Source organism: Amblyomma mixtum, chromosome 3 (genome assembly GCF_055824585.1).
Source record: "Amblyomma mixtum isolate Tamu chromosome 3, ASM5582458v1, whole genome shotgun sequence".
NCBI classification, from domain to species: Eukaryota; Metazoa; Arthropoda; class Arachnida; order Ixodida; family Ixodidae; genus Amblyomma; species Amblyomma mixtum.
Genome location: NC_143014.1, coordinates 307937564 through 307945351, shown reverse-complemented (window position 1 = coordinate 307945351; position 7788 = coordinate 307937564). Strand labels below are relative to the sequence as shown.

General features: G+C 44.7%; 1 long non-coding RNA gene across 1 annotated transcript; it reads right to left on the bottom strand.

Moving 5' to 3' along the window:
- Positions 1-937: 937 nt before the first annotated feature.
- On the bottom strand, positions 938-7243 carry LOC149355539 (uncharacterized). The gene is made up of 4 exons (XR_016291537.1): positions 6915-7243; positions 6118-6202; positions 3046-3173; positions 938-1071 (listed from the first exon to the last, which is right to left on the bottom strand). It is a non-coding gene; the product is annotated as an uncharacterized LOC149355539 (long non-coding RNA).
- Between the last annotated feature and the right edge of the window lie 545 nt (positions 7244-7788).

Genomic DNA, 7788 nt, shown 5'->3' with positions numbered 1-7788 from the left:
ACTTTCAGTCCTTAAACTTGAAGAGTGAAAGCGCTGTTTATTCTGTGCGGGGCTAAAAACAGCTGAAGCACGAAGATGGCAGCCGTTCATGCAGCCGTTGCTAGCGGCTGGGCAGCGCGCGCTGTGCATTGCGCGTCCGCGCACTGCGTTCCGTGAGGCTGCGGCAGTCGCGCTGCAGTGCAAGTCTCCCGTAGTGGCCCAATCGTCGTGGCAGTCTGCCTGGCCCAGGAAGCAACATGAAGTTCACCGAACATTTGGCCGCACACATCACGCCCGAGTGGCGCAAACAGTACATATCCTACGAGGTGAGTGGCGCGTTCAAGGCGGTGGCAAAAGTAGCGCTTTCCTGTTTGAGGCGCGTGCCCCCCGAGCCGTTGTTGCTGGCGCATTCGAAGCGGCTGCGAGGAGCGCTTCTCAGTGCGCCCGGGACGTTCAAAATTCGCATCGGAATAGAGGCAGGCGCCGCTCGAATCACACCGTGTTTGCAGCTCGTGATGGCACGTTCGTTCGGTGCCACAACTTTTCGCGAAGGTGCATACGCGCCTTCGCAGCGACTTTGGCCCTCAACGACATCTCGCGCGGCTGCGTTTTGCGGAGCGTCAGGACCGAGTGGTTCGTTGTAGCGGCTTCCCAGCCAACCAAGTAATGTTCAGGGGATATCCATATAATATAATTTATAAAATATCAGATGTCCATATAATATTCTCACAAGTTCATATTATGTCCATAGAATATCCATATGAGCTTCATTTTGATAACAGTGGATGTTTATATAATGTCCATATTTTGGCCACATATGGTCACTCTGAGATATTTAATGGATGCTGAATAGATATTCATCCAATATTTTTGTGGGTTGTGGAGGGAGGTGCCGGGTGTTCTACGCTGAATGTAATGATGCTGTGTCAATATAACAAAGCACTGGGCAAGACCACCATTATTCTTATGTATCTTTATTACCCAGTCAGGTACCCCACCACTGTGACAAAGCCAAGGTGCAGGCACAATCCAAGCAAAATGAGGAATGGCGGACGCCTACTCTGGAGAGGTCCCCACTTGATTTCGAGTGGCCTGTGAATATAATAGAGCACAATACATAGTATTAAATAGTAGTCACAATTACACAATTAGGTGCACTGCAAATTCACAAAGCTTGGAGCATAGTCTCCGTAGCTTAGATTGTTTCATTTAAGGCTAATTAATTGAGCAGATAGAACGCTTTGTATACAACTGAAAGAGCAAATATATTTCACAAAATCGTAAGCTTGGCACTGTGACCTCCAATGTTTTGGTGGTAGATTTTGGCCCTATAACTGATGTCATTTTTTTTTCTCAGAATTCGGTTTTATTTGGTTCATGGGATTTAACGTCAAAAAGCGACTGGCTATGAGGGACGCTGTGTGGAGGGCTGTGGATAATTTTGACCACTCTGGGTTTTTTTTATCATGCACTGACATTGCTACACAGGCACCTTCTATGCCTGTGTAGCCTCCACAGCCAGGATCAAACCTTGGGTTGCCAGGCTCAATAGTCGAGTGCCCTAACCACTGACTGGTTAGAGCCCATGCGCCCTTACATCACATCTGTCTTCAAAATGATTTGAAGATGCCTAGGGTGACAATTTCATAGATCTGGATTTTAAAAATTTTGTTTCCAATTTTTTAGCAGTTTCCATACCTAGAAAACGTTCGCCATTTGTGTTCTCTCTCCGCTGGAATGATAAGGACTGTTTTGAATCCAAGTTTGTTTTATGGGGTTTAACGTCCCAAAGTCACTCGGGCTATGAGGAACGCCGTAGCGAAGGGCTCTGGAAATTTCGACCACCTGGGGTTCTTTAACGTGCACTGACATAGCACAGCATACGATAAATGGCGCCTAAATGCAGTCACTTTCTGAAAAGTTCTGTGATTTAGTACAAATAGCACATCATTGAATGTTTTGATTCCTAGTTGCATTTGTATTCGCCTGTAGTGTCATTCTGTAGCTAATTTTTTCCAAGCAGAAACTGCTTTAGCATACACTAAATCACAGAACTTTTCAGAAAGTGACTGCATTTAGGCGCCATTTATCGTATGCTGTGCTATGTCAGTGCACGTTAAAGAACCCCAGGTGGTCGAAATTTCCAGAGCCCTTCACTACGGCGTTCCTCATAGCCCGAGTGACTTTGGGACGTTAAACCCCATAAAACAAACTTCGATTCAAAACAGTCCTTATCATTCCAGCGGAGAGAGAACACAAATGGCGAACGTTTTCTAGGTATGGAAACTGCTAAAAAATTGGAAACAAAATTTTTTAAATCCAGATCTATGAAATTGTCACCCTAGGCATCTTCAAATCATTTTGAAGACAGATGTGATGTAAGGGCGCATGGGCTCTAACCAGTCAGTGGTTAGGGCACTCGACTATTGAGCCTGGCAACCCAAGGTTTGATCCTGGCTGTGGAGGCTACACAGGCATAGAAGGTGCCTGTGTAGCAATGTCAGTGCATGATAAAAAAAACCCAGAGTGGTCAAAATTATCCACAGCCCTCCACACAGCGTCCCTCATAGCCAGTCGCTTTTTGACGTTAAATCCCATGAACCAAATAAAACCGAATTCTGAGAAAAAAAAATGACATCAGTTATAGGGCCAAAATCTACCACCAAAACATTGGAGGTCACAGTGCCAAGCTTACGATTTTGTGAAATATATTTGCTCTTTCAGTTGTATACAAAGCGTTCTATCTGCTCAATTAATTAGCCTTAAATGAAACAATCTAAGCTACGCAGACTATGCTCCAAGCTTTGTGAATTTGCAGTGCACCTAATTGTGTACCAGGGGACTAAAAATGTTAGGCTACATGAGGCAGCAAACCAAAAAACTAATAGTGTGCACACAAATGCTCACAAAAATCAAAAGTATCTTTTTCCATAAAAGTGGATAACACGAGGTGTGGAATGTAACCTTTGGGTATGCCAGGTCTATGCAGACAAGCACACTTTTGGTCATCACTGTACACACAAAAACAGTCTCAAGCTCACAAAAGGTATAAGGGAATCAACTTGCCTCAGCTTTCTTTGCGTGCCTTTCCTGGAGCTGCTTCCGCCTGCAGGACGCATGCTGCAGCCATTTTTTTACCATTTCTTCTATCTCGGCCAGTGTTGTTGAGAACATCTTGTTCGATCGAACAGCATCTATGCAGAACGATAGGACACATTCAGTATGAAAGCACACATGGAAAAAAGAGCCATGAATGGTCGATATTGTAATAAGTCTGGTTGGTAGATCATAATCGGGGAATGCAGCATGAGGAAACACGGATGGGAACAAAATTGGAATGGGCTGGCACGTACTTTTTCATTGCCATTGTGAAAATTGTTTTCCAAATGCATCAGCATGCAATTAGATTTTGATATTACTTAAGCAATACTAGTTGGACTTCCATAAATTTTTGCTAAAAGTTGTATAATGCATGCTAAAGTACTTCTATGCAGAAAGTCCAGGCAACTATTTGTAAAAATAACAAGAACAGGGTGCCTGGTTATGAGAAATGCTCATAAATTTGTAACAGAAAGTAAAGCTCCAGATTCTAGAGAAAGCGTTACACAGCGTTACTGAATTCAGTCTGAAGTGATGCAGTGTCAGAACCATCAGTTATTAAGCAGTAGATGACACAATCAGCAGCAAAAAACAAGCAGAAACAACACTAAATGAACTGCTAATACAGGTCAGAAAAAGTTAACATGCTAAAGCACATCCTTGAGGCATGCCTGAAAGGATTGGAACACCATAAGAGTTGGTTGCATTAACAGTCAAATGATGTGCAGTTAGAAAGAAAGTCAGCAACCCTGTAGAAAACCAAATAGTCATTGTTGAGGTGCCTTAGTCTTATTGTAGAAACCTGGAGTTTAACATAGAAACATGCTTTGGAGACGTCTAAAATCAAAGCTCTTTCCAGACCCAGAAGCTATAAATGTATGTTAATCACTACCGAACATTATAAATTGTGCTTCATGAAAGCATTTGCGGAACCAAAGTTGGGACGTGTGAGAAAACAGGTTTAACTCAAGTGAGTTAATTACGCCAGTGAAACGTGATTGCTTGAATTTTTATGCGTTATGTTAAGACGAAAGATGTGGCAGTAGTCGGCAATTAGCCTGTCTTTAATGAAGAACTAGAATATATTTGGTGAAAGCTATTTAATAAGAACGGTAAACTGGGCTAGTTGGTAGGAATTCATACTGAAAACTGCGCAAAAAACGAAGACACAGAACGAGAAGGCACGACACGGGCGCAGACTATCAACTGAATTTTTATTCAATGAAGAGGCCTATATATGTATCTTCTACCCACAGTGAGAAAGCACAAAAACACAACAACCGCGATAATCAACCCAAAACACAATCACCCACTATCCCTTCGCGTGCACCGTGATGCACCCGTCAATTACACTTCCATAAAACTGCGCACAAACAAAATCACGACAACCTTAACGGTCACGCTGATGTCACGCCAAAGACCCATATTGCCTCCTGCTCGCCTTAAGAAATCTGGCCAAAAAGGTTATCTCCCTGTCAAGCAAGGCCACAGATGGTGATGCCACACAGGAATCCGAGTCTTTCTTGATTAGGTAAGCCTCCACCATCTCCCTGCATACCTGATCGCTATGTTTGAACAAGACGCTGGTCCTGTTCAAATGAGGGTAGCATTTTTCGCAACCCTTGCAATGCACGGCGAGATTGGAGGAAGCCGCGCCCTTCAACGACCTACGATGCTCTGCCATCCGCTCGTTCACACAACGACCCGTCTGGCCGATGTACTTTTTTCCGCACGAGAGCGGAACTTCGTAAACAACTCCAGTGTTACACTCTGTGAACCTAGTCTCCTTCCTGTGCGCTACCAAACAACCAGTTCCAGCACAACTGCCTTCAGACTCTAGCTTTTTACGCACAGCACTACAAATCCGCGCAAGCTTATTTTTGGCCGTGAAAATCAGGTCCACTCCGTACCTCGCCCCCACTTTCTTGAGCCGGTGTGAAATTCCATGGACGTACGGAATTCCCACCACACGTCTCCGTCCCTCGTCCTTCTTGTTATTGGAACCACTACTCCCCTTGTTGGCCAGGATCCTTTCGGAGATCTGAGCCAACAACTGCTCCGGAAACCCGGCTTCCTTCAGCCTCTCCACCTGTGCCAGGAACTTTGTGGTTACACGACGAGGGACGAGGGACGGAGACGTGTGGTGGGAATTCCGTACGTCCATGGAATTTCACACCGGCTCAAGAAAGTGGGGGCGAGGTACGGAGTGGACGTGATTTTCACGGCCAAAAATAAGCTTGCGCGGATTTGTAGTGCTGTGCGTAAAAAGCTAGAGTCTGAAGGCAGTCGTGCTGGAACTGGTTGTTTGGTAGCGCACAGGAAGGAGACTAGGTTCACAGAGTGTAACACTGGAGTTGTTTACGAAGTGCCGCTCTCGTGCAGAAAAAAGTACATCGGCCAGACGGGTCGTTGTGTGAACGAGCGGATGGCGGAGCATCGTAGGTCGTTGAAGGGCGCGGCTTCCTCCAATCTCGCCGTGCATTGCAAGGGTTGCGAAAAATGCTACCCTCATTTGAACAGGACCAGCGTCTTGTTCAAACATAGCGATCAGGTATGCAGGGAGATGGTGGAGGCTTACCTAATCAAGAAAGACTCGGATTCCTGTGTGGCATCACCATCTGTGGCCTTGCTTGACAGGGAGATAACCTTTTTGGCCAGATTTCTTAAGGCGAGCAGGAGGCAATATGGGTCTTTGGCGTGACATCAGCGTGACCGTTAAGGTTGTCGTGATTTTGTTTGTGCGCAGTTTTATGGAAGTGTAATTGACGGGTGCATCACGGTGCACGCGAAGGGATAGTGGGTGATTGTGTTTTGGGTTGATTATCGCGGTTGTTGTGTTTTTGTGCTTTCTCACTGTGGGTAGAAGATACATATATAGGCCTCTTCACTGAATAAAAATTCAGTTGATAGTCTGCGCCCGTGTCGTGCCTTCTCGTTCTGTGTCTTCGTTTTTTGCGCAGTTTTCAGTATGAAAGCTATTTGCTTTCCATAGGTCATGACTAATAACCTAAGAATGAAGCGCGAAAAACAGTTTCATACCAGCTCTTTGTCTTGATGGAGCAAATGCAGCTAGTGAGTGACAACATACAGACAGCCTCTTTTCTGAACATGCTCTCCAAAATACCTGAAAATGAACAGGAGAGAAGAATGGTCACACCCAGTTGCATTACAGGTTTACAATTTGCAACTCATTTTATATAATGTAACCCCGTACTGGGGCACACGAACAGTAGCAAGAATTTTCTCAGCACTACTTGCATTGACACACTGCAATAAAGATATTTTCAGCAAAAGTTATAGAAACCACAAGCTGAAAAACAAAAACAGTCAAGAACCAAATATCATGAAGTGAGCAACAACTGAAATAGGAGAAAATTACAAGTAAGAAAGAACCCACAAAGGTTTCTTTAAAAGCACAAAGATGAAAAAGCAATGTCAGACCGCAAAAGGCAAATTTAAACAGAAGAGCTTGACTAAAAACAAAGCCCAGTTAGTTTTGAAGAGAAGAGCTGCAACGAAAGGGGACCTGTTAGCAAATTTTACACCAACACAAGATCTGCCAAAACTGTCTTCTTGAGCCGCCGGAGACTGGAAACTCTACCTTTGTAGTGAGGGTCATAGCATGCCAGGCGGCCGCCACAGGCATTCCCGCGCCACTACTGTACCATGCCTCCGCTTCAGGGACAAATCCAGTTAACTAAACGCCATGCATTTTTAAGCTATCTATGCACTCCACGAACTGATAAACTGACTGGTGAAATCGCCAGCACGAAAACTGCACAATGCCACAAACGAACACTAACACTTGTTTGAGAGAAAAGTGTGCAAAAACTCACCATTATTGCCGTTCTTCACGTAGTCCCCCAGTACACTGCACAATGCTGGCACAGGACGGTATACGACGCGTACAAGCTTGCCGCCACAACGAAGAAAATGTGAACACGCGAAAAAATAAAATGTGCAAACGAACGCTGAAAGGGACCAAGAAAACGTCGCTTCGCGGCCGCCGCGGCTAATGATGATGCCCATGGCCGTTGGGCTGCCTAATATCAATACAGTTCTAGTTGCGGTTCTGGTTTGAAATTCGCGGCGTTTGTGGGTTTCAGTCTAACTTGAGAAGTTTCTTCAAATAATCGTACTTCACATGCATTTGCTTGCATAAAATAAAATCAAAGCATGTAATTGCTGACTGCCTAAATAATTCATTCCTGAAAACTTCAGATTGCGAAAGCAAAAAAAAATAAAATTTAAATGCAACATAATTTGAATGTGTTTTCTGGTAAGCTGTTTGCACATTTCCAAATCTTCCACTGTGCTGAAAGAAAAACATGTATGAATGTCATCTGAATATCCACTAACTGATATCTGAATCCGATAGTCCTCTCAACATGCAGAGGATATCGATACATAGACATTGGACGTTAGGACCATTAGTGGACATCCTCTGCATATTCATGGTTTGCTGGGTTGATACGTCCCGAGAACACGGTTCAATCTTGTGATCACTATGAAGCCGATTTCTTGGCACGTGTTTTCTTGGCGCTTCGCGAGAACGGTGTGTCGTGTGGTTTTGCGGTTGCTCTTTCTCCGGGGTTGACCGCCCTCGGCTTCGTCAAGATGCGATCGTCGACCGACGCACTGCGTTGATTGATGGCTGCCGTTCGCGCAACAACAGAGTTTCGCCACACTGTAGTACGTGCGCTGGCTTGG